General features: G+C 37.2%; 1 long non-coding RNA gene across 1 annotated transcript in view; it reads right to left on the reverse strand.

Moving 5' to 3' along the window:
- Positions 1-1,325: 1,325 nt before the first annotated feature.
- Positions 1,326-15,338, reverse strand: part of LOC136287110 (uncharacterized) — a 50,103-nt gene continuing 36,090 nt past the window's right edge. The window contains exons 3-4 of the long non-coding RNA XR_010720067.1: positions 13,865-13,959; positions 1,326-3,590 (exon numbers count right to left, since the gene is read on the reverse strand). This is a non-coding gene — a long non-coding RNA (uncharacterized lncRNA). The remainder of the gene's footprint in view (positions 3,591-13,864; positions 13,960-15,338) is intronic.

Raw genomic sequence — 15,338 nt, forward strand, 5'->3', positions numbered from 1 at the left:
GGCTCTGAAATCTTAAAAGTGATGGCATGAAGCAGGAAGGGAGGGAAAAACAAGCAGCAGCTTTTAAAAGAAAATCTTCATTTAATGGTAGAGCCACTCCAGTTCATTGTAAAAGAAAAAGACAAAAAGTATTGGCCACAAAGACAGATCTAGATTTTCAGGTTAGTGCTGCACACAAAGGATTCTACACAATCCTACTGAAAAATAGTAACTTGGAAATAACTGCCTCTCATGAAAGGCAGCCTCCTTGATCATACACTTGAAGATACATAGAGTCCTTTTTGCGCCCAGACTTTTCTCTGAAGACTAGTTTCATCACTTGGGTCACTTTTCAACATTGGTGTAGATTTAGTATTGTTAAATGCTGCATTAAGTGTTTTTTAAATTGTTCAGCTATTTGGGTGCAGTATTAGGTTTTTTTTTTCTATTCTTGCCAAGACTGTAGAAGTCCAGTGCATAGTGAAATTCCTTCATCCTGTGCTACAGATTCCCTAGGCTAAGCCACAATCCCTCTCTACATCTTTGTCCACTCCATCTCACTAAGTATACACAGATGGGAATAAAACATTTCAGAAGAGGGCCAATAGCAAGCCTGTCACATCAAGCTCCTGATCCTATGAGGTTGTGAGAATGTGTTCCTACACATTTAAATATTTCCACTGGTGTTAGAATCCCCTTGTGTCCACAGAACAGAACGGAATATCCTGACTTGGAAGGGACCCACAAGGATCATAGAATCCAACCCCCTGCTCCTCACAGGACTACCAAAAACTAACTCAGAAGATCATGTAGGCCATTTCTTTGGTTTATCATATCCACCAACTGGGTTGGTTTTGGGTTTCATGGCTGTAAGGATCCTGCCCTACTTCTCTCATCATACTGCCACCCAAATTTACTTCATTTTGCAGTATACACAAACAAATGAACAGAAATTTAAGAATTACCTCAAAAAAGAGTCAAAGAATGTGATGAGGCTACATGAAAAAAACCTACCAACATCTGAAATAATCTACATGTGCAGCCCAGGAAGTGTCATCTGAAGGTTTGCATGTACTTCTGAGCCCCTATATTGGAAAGAAGTGGACCAACTGGAGTCAAATGTAAACCATCAGGCCTGTGAGGAAAGCCCAAAGGAACTGCACCTGTTCAACCTTAAACCAAAGAAAATGGAAGGAGGCATTTGAACTACAAAGGGAGTGTAGAAGATAATTATATATTTGCTTAATCCATTCTGGGTTAAAAAAAAAAAAAGGGAATAAACCTAAGTTTCTGAAAGAAAAAGTGGTTTTAATAAAGCACTGGACTAGCTTCCCTGTGCAGCAGTGAAATTTCACCCTCTGAGGGTCTTCCAGAACAGGCAGGACAGACTTGAATTACACAGATGCACACTGATCGTACAGCAGGACAATCAAATTTGTGATTACACACACAAATGCAAAAAACCCCACTTTCACCCACATTATTTTTTATCCTTTATTCTTGAGAAGAAACACAGAAAACTTTTCAATGGCCAGGAGGGACTGCAGAAGCTGTTTGTCTCTCTCACATTCCTTCCCCTTTTGCCTTCTCACTCATTTTCTTAAATTTTATTTTCATCATTTATTCCAGAAAAGGAACCATGTCTTTTCCTCGGCAAACCACCTTAAGGTTCAGGTAAAGTAAAAGCTGGATCTCAATGACCCTTACTTTCACATGATGACACTGAATACATCACATTTTCAGACATTTGCCCATACAAGTACATAGTGAAGATTCCAAATTTTTTTCCACCCACTTCATTCTCAGAACAGTGCAGTGAAGTACCTGGTAGCAAAGAAAACTTTCTGGGGATTTACATTCAAACAAGTACACACTCACAGCTTTTCTGTTTGCTTGGAGACTACCAGCACTTTCTATACAGGCAGAGAAGCAATTTTATAAGCAATGGAAGCATTTGCACTGAAAAGAAAAAGATTTTTGAAAACACAACACATACTTTTTACTAATCGTAGTAACAATTATAAACTTGCAGGAACTTTTGAAAGAACATAAGAAGATACAATGAGATGTAGAAGAGGAAAAGTAGAGAAAATTAATGAAGAGATATTAAAAATGTATTATCGGAAGCAGGTAATTTTTGTGAATTCTCCAAGACTAAAGATTTGAGATTTGATTCAATTGCAAGTGATCTGTAGAGCTGCTTTTAAATTTTCTATTCTTGCTCACATCAAAAACTAAGATTTGCTTTAACAGGGGTTGAAGATACACAGAGGAAAAATAATAATTCTGAGGGGTTATGCTGCTGGCTTTAGCCCTTCCTGCATTTCACCTGGGAAACACTAACAAGTGCTGCATTTCTTTAATATCTAACCTCTGCAAACAAAAATTGCTCATTTAATTTTAAATGTAGGATATGACCACGATCTTGTTTTAGTAAGGGACTGTTTGACATTTTAAAACATTCTTTGCTTAAAGTAGTCACAGTATCGTACCTCAGTATGTTTGGTTTTCCTCAGATAGTCTTTATAATCAATATACCAAAGGGAGTCAGTATAGCAGAGGGAATGCAACATTTCCTGACATCACCTATTTATCTAGCACAAAACTGGAAAGATTTTGAAGGCAAAGAAAAAAATTCAGAGAGAGAAAGGCCTGGCCACTTGTTCTGCCCTGGCTATATGTGTTGATTCCTTAATTCACCAAGAATCTCAGCCCCCTCATCCTGTTTCTCTGCACAGTGTTGGATCTGAGCTGTTCTTTGCTGTGTTGAGTTTTTTTTTTTCTCTTCTTGTATTTGTTCTGAATGCTGTAGCATCTTTTAAAATACTAAAAAGAGCATAAAAACATGCAACTAAACCCAAAAAATCAAGCATGGCACAGTAGGAGAAGAAAGCTTCTGGGGAGAGAAAGCAAAACTGTGTGACAGATGGAAAAGTCTCAATGGATGAATGGTACTACTACAAATAAGTAGGAGGCAGCCAGAGGGAATCAAATAATGATTATAGAAGAAAAATGAGGGTTAAAAAATGGGGTAAAAAAACCTTCAGCACAGGCAGAAAATTCTAGAGGAGTAATGTAAAATGTTTGTATAAGGGATGTTTCATTATACGCTTTCCACAAACAGAGAAAGTAGTAGACAAAGAAGACAGACAGCTGACAAGCATGCCAGGGTGGACAGTATAAAAAGCTTAACGTGTCCTTGGAGAGGAAGGAACGTACTCCAGGATTCAGTCTGGCATGCCCCCAAACCTGAACAGATTACTTTCTGACGATCAATACCTGTAACCACCAGAGGCCTGTTGGAGAGTTTAAAAAAAAAAAAAAACAGAAAAAATCAGCTTCAAAGAGACCTGGTCCCAAGCTCACATTTTATTTTTGCCATTGGGTGCTGAGGTAAGAGCTTTGGACAAGGCTCATTTTTCATCTCTTTATAGGTCTGTGGATTGAATATGAAGTGTCGCGGCATGTTCTCAGGGCTTCACTCCGCTGGATTCCTGTCCCAGAGAGGAGGACTCTCAGGATGACACTTGACCCCCTTGACCAAAGCTGGTATCAGATCTCTCACAACAGCCTGATTAATGTCTCCTTTAACATCCATGACTCTTATCCACCTATAAAGGAAGAAAATAAAATCCTTATTGTTTTCTTAATTTAAGTTCCGTTGCCTTTGGAGAGAGATAGAAAAAACAAGAAGGCTCCTCATTTTATTTGATCAACAGTTAGATCCAAATACAGTTTAACTATGTTAAAGAAGTACAATGGGCCATTTTTCACATATTATAGTATCCCTGAATAGAAATTAAATCTCAGATTTTTCCCAATAATATAATTTAATCATAAGCACATGCTGAAAAAATGCATTTAGACATTACTATGAGTAGGAAGTAATAATTCATGCATGTTTCTGGAGTCATAGAGAGTTCTGTATAGTTTGATGTCTCCAATTACAATTCCACCTTTTCTTATCTCACATTTAGCTTAATTTTCTTTTGTCTTTCCCCCATTCATTTTTTAAATACTGCAAGGCAGTACATATTTCCAGAAAGCACTGATGCAATTTACTTTTTTTGTCCATCTACCTTCATTGCTGTAAATCTGAATAAGGGAAAACAGAGAAGAACAGAAAATCTAAGCAGCTTTTAACGGAAACAGCAGAGGAAGGAAAGGAAAGGAAAGGAAAGGAAAGGAAAGGAAAGGAAAGGAAAGGAAAGGAAAGGAAAGGAAAGGAAAGGAAAGGAAAGGAAAGGAAAGGGAAGGGAAGGGAAGGGAAGGGAAGGGAAGGGAAGGGAAGGGAAGGGAAGGGAAGGGAAGGGAAGGGAAGGGAAGGGAAGGGAAGGGAAGGGAAGGGAAGGGAAGGGAAGGGAAGGGAAGGGAAGGGAAGGGAAGGGAAGGGAAGGGAAGGGAAGGGAAGGGAAGGGAAGGGAAGGGAAGGGAAGGGAAGGGAAGGGAAGGGAAGGGAAGGGAAGGGAAGGGAAGGGAAGGGAAGGGAAGGGAAGGGAAGGGAAGGGAAGGGAAGGGAAGGGAAGGGAAGGGAAGGGAAGGGAAGGGAAGGGAAGGGAAGGGAAGGGAAGGGAAGGGAAGGGAAGGGAAGGGAAGGGAAGGGAAGGGAAGGGAAGGGAAGGGAAGGGAAGGGAAGGGAAGGGAAGGGAAGGGAAGGGAAGGGAAGGGAAGGGAAGGGAAGGGAAGGGAAGGGAAGGTGGTATTATTAATAGCAAACTCCAGGATGATGGATGAAAAGAACAACAATATCCTTTAATCATAAAGCACTAACATTCCAGCAGTGCTGGTAAGTGACTGGAGCAGTGAAACCATTTGAGACTTAAACAGATGGATTAGGAAAGGTTCCACTGTGGGTTCCTGGACAGATTTCAAAACTGCAGTTTGATTAACTAATGCACAAAAAGCAAGTGATTCTTCCAATCAATAAGCTTTTATGTAAGCATATTTGAGTTTTAATATTTAAACACAGCAGACAAGTGGGGAATCAGGAATTCCTCATGCTGGGCTAGCAAAGCAGTTAAGTTTTACTTGAATCCAGAGATCTCTTTTTTTCCCAGCAAATCTCAAAGGGATTTTATACTAATGTTGTCACCACATGTTCATCAAATATTAACAGCTCCTGATGGATTTGTGAAAATGATGGTGAGTTCCAAGTCCAAAAGATGCTCTTTTTTTTACAAATATTTTTAAAATACACTTTTACAGAGAATTTAAACAAATTTTTATTGAATGAAGGAAACTACACATAAAATTAATCATTGAATACCTTTCCTAGTGAGCACCCTTTCCACAAATAGAGAGGGAGTACAATCAAAAGCTGATTTTGGAAACTTTTGGAAGATTTTGGAAGGGAATCATAGGGGCTGATTCCATTCAGCATGATAACATTTACCCTAGACAAGAAATGGAAAAATAAAATGGTAATGATTTTATATGGATATTTTCACACATCTCTATTTCAAAATATGTTTTAAAGGTTATAATTTTTAAGGAATTACTGGCAATGAATACAATGTCTATTTCTCTTAAGTGTTCAGTTGCAGATAGAAGTATGATATTTCAAAAAGGTTTCTAAAAGTGACCTTATAAAAATGGCGGTATTATTATCATTATTATTATTATTATTATTACTATTGCTATTATTATTATGATGTCTAATAACTGGCAGTGTTCCAAAGACAGAAACTAGCACCACAAAGAAAAATTTCAGGCACAAGGAAAAATTTCAGGCTTTTGTATGATATTGGAGTTCTAGGCCATGGTCTCTAGTACTCTCTTTATACCATGATCAAGAGACATGCAAATTTATACTGGTTACCAATAAAGTCTTCCCCTTCCCAGCTGACATCTGGCTACAACATATTTGATCTTAAATTTTACAATTATTTAGACAGGACTTTTGCTTATTTTGCATCATGTCACATCCTTTAGGAAACACTTTGATAGTGTTTCCTAAAGACTTGCTTTTTAGCATTTTGAGTTTTCACATTTTGGGGTATCTAGTAGGCTTTCAGAAGTAGTCCTTAAGAGACTCTTCATGGCTATCACCAAATTACATCCACCTGTAAAAGTCAGAACCAAGAGAATACTGTGGAAGTATACACTGATTATGGACCCAAATGGAGTTTCAAAAAAGCCCTCAGACTAATATTTGACCAAGAAAGAACTTTTCAGTTTTTCACGACATTTCAGAATCAAATGTCTCATTTAGTTACAAATATGTCCTGCATTTTGTCAGCATAAAAAGTAGTCATTGCATGTGCAATATTTGTCACTGGCTTCTTGCCTGCTAGAAACCAGGTTGTAATTGCACATTTTGACGTCTCAAGGACTTTGCTCTGTCCTGAAGTATCAGACTGCTGTGGTGCTAAGACTTTCCCTCTTTCCATCAAGGATTTTGGACTCTATGACTTATGGGGTTTCTGGCTTTCCTGGCTCCTCTTTAAATTGCCAGCCAGGACCTCTGCTTAGTACATGTGTAGATCTGAATATATGTATATATTTGCCTTGACGTTTTCAATGCAAATATTCTTCATAAATTGAAGAAAGGATATTGGGGGAAAAAAAAGTGCCTACAACACAAAACAATAAGTTTATTAGACTGCACTTTAAGAATAGTATCTTTCAGTCCACAGGGTATGACCCTCACAGGATTAAATGTCATTCATTGTCAGAGTAACTAAACAGTTGACAGAAGCTTGTAGTAAACCTGTAGCATTCAGTAAAATCCTCTGAAAACAGCAGAGAGAGTTCTTTCCAGTTTTCTGAATGGAGTCTTTCCCTTTCTGAGTCTACAACCCTCTTTCTTCCTTCACAGTCTACATAGCAGTTGTAACTGCAATGTCTTTTCTCTTTTCTTCTTTAGTAGTCTGAATTTCAGACTGAAGGTGGAAGAGGACGAACAGCACTGAAAGAAGTCCTGCTCTTGCCTTTTCTCTGGGCCAGTTTTTCTCTAACTCAATCCGCATCAGCACACGCTGCATGTAGTGTTTGGAGCAATGGCAGCATAAATTCTCTCTGCTTTTTCTAGTTATTCAAATTCTGTGGCATTTTGTGATGATCTGAGGGCATGTTTACAAGCAGTAAAAATATACTGATGTCATGAATAGACTAGAACCCAGATGCTATGATTCAACTTCAGCTGCCAATTAATGCTATTTTGAATACAAACAAATCTGAAAGTAAAAAACATCAAATTAAGGGTATTAAATATGTTAAGCAGATTTTGAAGTATTACCCTATTTCTACTTTAGGGGAACTACAAATTCCAAAAAAGGAATAGAGTTCTTGCCCACAATTAAAACGGTAAATAGTATTATATTCTGTGTAGCTCTTAGGAGTTCAGACCCCCGCCGTTATCTGTGGGATGCTTCACACTGCCACAGTAGGGCAGTTGAACATTTCAACCTCTTACTGTAAAAATTAACCTGTTTTTCTAAAACATTTTGAACTCTATTCACAGAAGCCCACATGGCATGAAATTCACAGGCCCCCACAGAGATAAAATAATTCTCCTTTTTGGTGCACCACTGCGTAATGCTAAAAATAGTTGAACATACCAGGAAAAAATAACTCCTTTGGGGACTGCAGTGTCTTTGCCTCACTGAAAAAAAAAAAAAAAAAAAAAAAAAAAAAAAAAAAAAAAAAAGATAGCACATACGTGTACAATTCTGTGTACTACACCAAGTTGTTAGTCTACAGTCTGGAGATTCCTGAATTTCCCACCTATCTAATTGTTACAGTTCTTCTGTATTCCAAATGTAGAAGAACACTGCATTAATCTCAATTGCTGAATAACAAAGAGCCGCTGTTGCTTCCATTTACTGTGAAAACATCTTAAATATTAACACATGTTAGAAGCACATAATTTTGTTTAATATATAGATATATGTGCACATATCTAAGTGAGGATGCACCTACACGCAGATATGTGCGTGTAAAATTGTTTGCTGTAAAAAAAACAAACCAACACATTCTTGTTGCCATCTACACCTTGCTGTCTGACTTCAGATTTATTTAGGTGGAGTTTTATGTCACTGGCATAAGGCTTACATGGAGAGGTTGGATTGACTTGAACTCAAGCCACTAGGAGGACAAAGGTTTTTCATTAAAACCTTGCTGATTAGCCCGAAAAATGACACTGGTGACTTTGGAGAAAACACTAGCTTTCTTCACTATAAGCATGGAAAATATGAAACTGTTAAAGTCCTGATGTGCATATATACACAGATCTCAACACTTTGATCTGCTCTACTCTCTTCTGAGTTATTTTTTGGAATATTTTTAAGGAAGATGTATAAGCAGTAAGACCAGTTATAGTACATTTCATCTTGAAATGTACCTATATGCTACAATATATGTGAAAGGCATTGAATCACACTTTTATAAACAGCACTACAAACTTACCAGAATTTGAATAAAGGACATGTGTGTTCATTACTGGCTGTGGTGAATTTCTTTTTGGATGCTATGTGTTTTAGCAGCCCCTTATTCCTGTCTATATGCCTCTCTGAGTGGAAAGAGTTTTATTAGATGTTGTGGCAGCCTTCAGACTAAATTCACACAAACAAACAAGATATTACTTGGTGCCAAAACATTTGTATGGGTTCTGAACAATCATCATTAAAGCAGTCAACATTAAGCATTCATAAATGGTTAACACTCCAAAGCATTTAGGTAGATATAGGTTTTTCATTGTCTAAAAAATAAAAGAGGTTTTAAAACCTGTTTTCATCCATCTAAAGATTTTTTTTTCCTATTTAATGAAAGTATTCTGCTTATGCATAAATACCATCAAGCCATCCTTAAAAAAGGGGATATCTAAGTGTGGAAATGTTGAAGTGTCCTTTAACCATTGATATTAAATACTACTCCAGATTAAGAATAAATATAAATGACAACCCCTGTTAGATATCACATCTATATGTAGCACACTTTTTAACATTCACTATACATGAGAGTAATCATGTTTTTATTCATGCAAATGTTCTTGTAGGAAGCACCTGTACTGAACATGGTGTTGTAATGAGATATGTAGGTCATATCATGGAGACTGACCATAAAATTTAGCCACTTGATGCACTTGCAGGTGTGAAACATCTCAAAGGCTCCGTTATGATTAAATAAATTTCAAATTCTGTGACAAGAATTAACATGCCCTGTGCAGGACTGGGTGCTGAACATGCAAAGATATTTATAAATTCCTCCTGATGTTCTTAATATTAGGGTAATCAGTTTGCTCTTTCCTTTCCATTTGTAATATTTATTTCATGTAGTACAAGAGATTGCCATTTCAAACTATCTGTGTTTCCTTGGCTTAAGGAAAAAAATACCTTAGGTGTTTTTTAGTACATCTGTCCCCTAGTCACTGTCTTCACTGTTATCTCTAAATCATGAGGCTCAGGACAACACAAGGCCAAGGACACAATTTTGCTTTGTATATTCTTTGTACAAGGTTCTCTTTTCCACAATCTTTTTCCTTTTTTTTTTTTTCTTTTTAATTTTCACACCAAGTCAACTTTAACTCAGAGGACAGGTTTCAATATCATGCCTGCCTCTGTCACCAACAGACCAGTGGCCAACAGAAGGACATGCTCCTCACGGCCTCTGCCTTCTTCAGAGCTTACCAGCCCTTCATCTACCACTTGGACCCAGAACAAGTCTCAAGCTACAGCATTTGTTGCAAGATGCCCTCACTCTGTCTCAGTGCTCCACTTTTCTATATCCTAATCTAACTCTTATAAAGAGTCTAGAATTACTCAAGTCTGAATGACATTCCTAATCCACCAGTAGTTAGAGCTGAACCATGGCTCAAGGCTTTCCTTACCCCATAGTCCTGAAAAGAAGCTTGGTATCTCTCTCAGAAGAGCCCAGGCTTTATCTGGGCCATCAAGTCAGCCGCAAAACCATGCAAGTTAATTGGAAGCATTAAACTGAGAAGGATTCTTAATCAAGCCATGACCGCTATTAGCAACTGAGTACTGGGGTAAAGGTGGATAATAATTTTTTACTATACATAATGATTGTCTTAAATTTGCACATTAGGCAAATCCTCAAACAGTGCATGGGGTCACCAGAAATCATGCTCTGAGGTTCAGAAGTTGCACAAATACACAGAGAGCTTAGGTGAACCAGAGAAATGAAACCTGTCCAAGATCCTAAAAGCTCCCAAATAGACATGCAGCTTTAATGTGAGCAACTGTAAGATGATTTATTTTTCTTCAGATCAAATACATAAAGTTCTGGATGTAATTCTGTTAAGCAGTTTTACATCTTGCCACTAGGACTTTCTTTTTTTTTTTCCTCTGTGCTAAGCTTTAATATCCTTTCAAATGCATTAATGTGTCCCTGGAACAGATGCTTAGAGACTCCTGCACGCTTTGAATATTTCCACTTTAAAGAGGGCTTTCAATACTTACTGAGACTCTATGTACCACCTCACTGGCACCAGAGCTTGTAAAACACCAAAGAAAACGGCTCCTTGCCCAAAACATGTCTGACATGAAAAATCTTGCTTCAGGTCATCCCGCAGTTAAGGAAAAAGAAAAGGTGGTACCATATAAAACACCTCTAGGAGATTTATGCAAATATTTGTTTCCCTTTCAGTTGACCCCCATCTCAGAGGCTTGCATTTGAATTTCAGGTGTGAGCACTTCCTGTATGCCAGAGAAGCCAAGGCAAAACAAGTAAACTCCAACTTGATTCTTTCAAAAAGCTCTATGTTCCCTTGCCTTCTTTTTGTCTTTAAATGCTATGATGCAGCTCAATAGAATGGTAGGAGTTCATGTATTAAAAGGGCTCATTTCAGACAAAGATGACTTATAGTAAAAGATTCAACATGCAATGTCTACACTCCAAGTCTGTGAATAAGCCTGAGTTCTTACAAGCCTTGTATACTTTCATTTTCTATTGCAAAGAATTTCCACATGAAATATCTAAATAAGAGTGCATGTTACCACCCTATAATGATTCACAGTAGACAGGTAGGGCAGAAAAAAAAAGCCACTGTAATACTATTTTGCAAAAAAACCCCCTATTTAGTTTGTAATTTGATCCTCTGGACATCTCTAAATGCTTAGTTGAGTAACTTTGGTTAGACAACACGGTGCTTCTCAACTGGGTTTTATCTTGAAAAGACACTCTGAAAGAAATTCTTGAAAACTAGTCCTGCATGCAGCAGCAAATATCTTCTAGTGCTCTGACCATACTGCTGTACTAACATGCAACTGCAGAATTATCCCACTCTTTGCATGGATCTCAAGTGCACTTTCAAAATTAGTTCTTTCTTTTCTATCAGTACTGAAGCTGCTTGGAAAATGCCTTTTACAGATCTATTGACATTCATGCTTTTAAAATAATAACTTTACGGACACTCCAGATAATAAAATAGAGTTCATGAGAAAATGTAACTGACCATCTACTTACTTGTGGGTGTGAGGAGGGCTTTATACAGAAGCTGGCAAAATGAAAATGCTGTGTGCAGGAAGGATGTGAGGATTGATTTGCTATGCAAACCTGATGAAACTCAATGGGGAATTTTGCGGTTTGATAAAAACAAAAATTAAAGCTAATAATAACAAAATAAATTATAGTAGTATAAATAAACCACAAAACCACCACGGCATACAGGGTAAAGTGCAATAAGAGGTATATCATCCCTTTAAGTTGAATAAACCCCTCCCCAAAAGAGGAAAAAAACATGTGCATGCACAGACTCTGAGTTGTGAAATCTGTTTTTTCAAACAGACAGGACTTTCTAAGAATTTTTGTAAAGTGCATCTAAGCATGCATTAGCACATGGAATGAGGAACAAAGAGAAGAAATCTGAGGTGTGGATGCAGTTGCAGGGCTAAGAACTTACTGGGATCACATGGATGTTGTGGGATAGCTTCCACAACTGCAGTGCTGCAATAAGATCTGGTGGATACCCGATCTCCAGAAAGGATGGGCTAGGATGGAAAGGAGGAAGAGTTTGCCTGTATGTGAAAGCAGCAGAGATGCCTGAAGCTCTGCCTAGGGGTGAATGATGAGCCAGCTGGGACTTTGTGGGTCAACAGTAGTGTGCAGGCAGACATAAGCAATGTTGCAGTGAGTGTCTGTTGCCCTCACTACAGTGCACAGTAGTTTGGTATCTTTAGGTATCTGTGACTGAAGAGAGATGCACAGGAATCAAGGACTGGGGACTTTGCGAGAAAAATGCTCGAAGAGAGGACTCTACAGAAAAGTGCTGAAAACAAAGACTTCTACTTAACAGTTTGTGCTGTGTCAGAGGCAAGTCAAAGGAGCTTATGAGTAACTAAAGATAAAGTAACACTAGAAAGGAAGGGCAGAGCTGGAAGTTTGTAGTGTATATTGCCAATACGTCAACGTATTAAGGAAATGTAGCTATAAATTTCCTAGAGAAAATCATTTTTTTTCTTTAAGTTAAATTATGTTCCATGTTTCCTGGTAACATCTATTTTAAACTGCTCTGTACTGTAAAGGCAAGATTTTAGAATGGTCTAAATTAGTCTATGGTGATTACCCACATTGTGCAACTTACTACTGTTTTATTAATGCAAGATTAAAGATAATACTTTACTGGAAGAGATAACAGCAGAATTAACCTCTATTTACCTTGACATAATAAAGATTTAATAAAACATGGGAAAATGTCAATGAACAGCATAATTATTCTAACATGAAATTTAAATGTAACTTAATTCTGTATTCTGCATATTTAATGCTTTAAGATTAGTCATCATTGTTCTTTTCTCCCTCTTACAATGCATACTTTAAAATATTTCAAGCAGACTCAGACAACTTGCTTATTAAACGTATACTAATTTATTTTCAGTTTCAGAAACATTAAACCTAACCCCCCCCCCTTTTTTTTTTTGGAAAGATATTCACCAAACCCCTGCAACCAATATATATCTCCATATCTTGCCCTTGTCCAAATTTTTTTTACTATTGAATCAAAGAAGATCCTTGCAGTTTTATTATATCAGACAGGCATCAAAGGGGCAGAACACATAGGATTGAAAAATAACACAGCTGCACTTTGCAATGGAGTGTTCTGTATCTGGCCGTGTTTTGTTGTTCATGTAATACTTTTCAATAAACAAAGATGTCAATCAACTTTCTTTGCAGCACATCACATTTCAGATTTAAACCACTTCAGACACAGAGCTGCCCCAAGCTCACACGTTTAACAGATAAAAATTCAGCTTTCTGTCAAGGCAGAATACAGTATTGATTATAGACTGTATTTAGGCTGGTGTCTGTTGGAGCTATATTACTTTCAAACTCATACAAAGTCCACTATAGAGACATAATACAAAAAAAAGCGTTTCTTTTCTAGCGTATTTTTTTAACTTTCTACATTGATTAGTGGCAATTTCTAAATAAATGACCAAAAAAAAAAAAAAATGCAGCCAGGGTTAGAGTCTATCCAGAAATCAGTGATGGGGGAAGTTACAAAAACACGATAGTAATCATGAAAACTTTGATCACTTGATTTGATTCTAGTGCTTTGTAAATTAGCATAATTATTCAAACATGCTTCATTAAAAATCTCGACTGTACAAGTCCTTCAGTTTAATGATCCAAGAACATACAGAATGAGCTAAGCTTTAACTAAATACATCAACTTTGTACTAGATGGCCATGTCAGAGACTGGCAGGTTATCTATTTTAAATAAAATACTGAATGCACTCTTGTTCCTTGCACAGCGTAGGAGACTGATGACTTGCAAAAAAGGTGCAGCATGTTAGCTAGTATATTTTACTGTTTATCTTCACATCCACCTGTACTCCTCCTGGAATCCTATAAGGTTGGATATCATGTCACTCCTAAGATACTTGGAGATTGGCATAAAATCACAGTAAATCTACAACTACTTACATTTGAACTGTAGGTGTCACAGTTGATTTTGACCTTTAAAGTTTGGCAGAAGTTTGACAGTGTTTAAAGTGGTCCCACACTCTACAAAACTTCTCCTGTCAAAAATTAAAGGAATGAATAGGTGGCAAAATTATATATGCATAAAATAGTAAAAAAAATACCCTGATTATTAATATAGAATGTCCTAGAAAAATCAAAGAAATACACTTATCCATGGCAACCAAAATCCTTGAGAATGTGCTGACCTCTCCTGAAACCATAGCTGAGAAAACACCAATTGGCATAATTGGAAGGTTAAGAGAAACTGAACAGATTTGAGATGAAAAGGAAAACAAAATCTAAGTTGTCAGTCTCTGCTGAATTCCATATACATGTACATCTTGAGAAATAGCAGGGCAGCTCTTGTGAGGGGCTGTGAGTCAGGCTCCTGTTAGATTGTTAATCTGGATGTTTTAGTTTGGGACTTTGCTTTTCTAAGTAATGTGTAATTGATTCCAAACATTTTATTCACCCACAATTATCTCTGCAGTGAAATATCATTTTACAGTCTCACTTCCACCAAAACTGAAAAAATCAACCCACTCCTCCCCTCCAAAAACCCCCAACCAATAACAACAAAACCCACAACTGCTTGCCCAGAAAAACACTGCATAAAATCTCTTGCAAATGCCCTACTGTCCAGACAGTGAACATCCCAGCTGTTACCCAGGGACTTTTAAAAACTGAAACAAGAAAGACATGTGTCAGCAATACTAATAGCTGGCAGAGAAACCTTTATGGAATCATGGGATTGTAGAATGGTTTGGGTTGTAATAATACCTTGAAGATCATCAACTTCCACTTCCCTCCTGTGGGCAGGGACACCTTCAACTAGATCAGGTTGTTCAGATCCACCACATCCAATCTGGCCTTTTTATTTTAAAAATTCAACCAGAAATTTGCAAGTAAGGAAACGAAGAATATTTCTTTTTACATTTAAAAATTTGGCCTTATGGGTCCATAAACATTGATGTAAATGAAAATACAAAAATACTTTTGAAGGAAAAGAGGATGATTTTTGAGAGGGTTAATTATTTCTTATAGTTGCCTGCAAATCATTATGTTTCAGCAAATTCTACATAGATTTTTTCATACAATTTTAGATTAAGGATGTCTCAATCAAGATTTGAATCTCAGTGACAGATTATTAAAATCATGTGTTTCATACTGTCCACATGTTGTTAGCTATTATTTGCAGAGAGGCAGTTTTTAGAAAACTCTTGAACTAAATGTTTTCTTTCAACATTGAGGATTTTGTAGTTTAGGGGAAAAAAGACACAGCAGGTTATTGCAAACTCACAAATTGTGTGGGAGACAGGAGTCTACAAATAATCATGCACACTCTAGTATTGTTTGTTGCTCCTAAGGGAAAATTTCATGTTTATCAGGTCACTAATAAAAAGAATTGGAGAATAAAAGATTGAGTTTACTGTTT

Source organism: Chamaea fasciata, unplaced genomic scaffold, assembly GCF_029207755.1.
Source record: "Chamaea fasciata isolate MVZ Bird 193981 ecotype frontalis unplaced genomic scaffold, bChaFas1.0.hap1 SCAF_3, whole genome shotgun sequence".
Taxonomy (NCBI): Eukaryota; Metazoa; Chordata; class Aves; order Passeriformes; family Sylviidae; genus Chamaea; species Chamaea fasciata.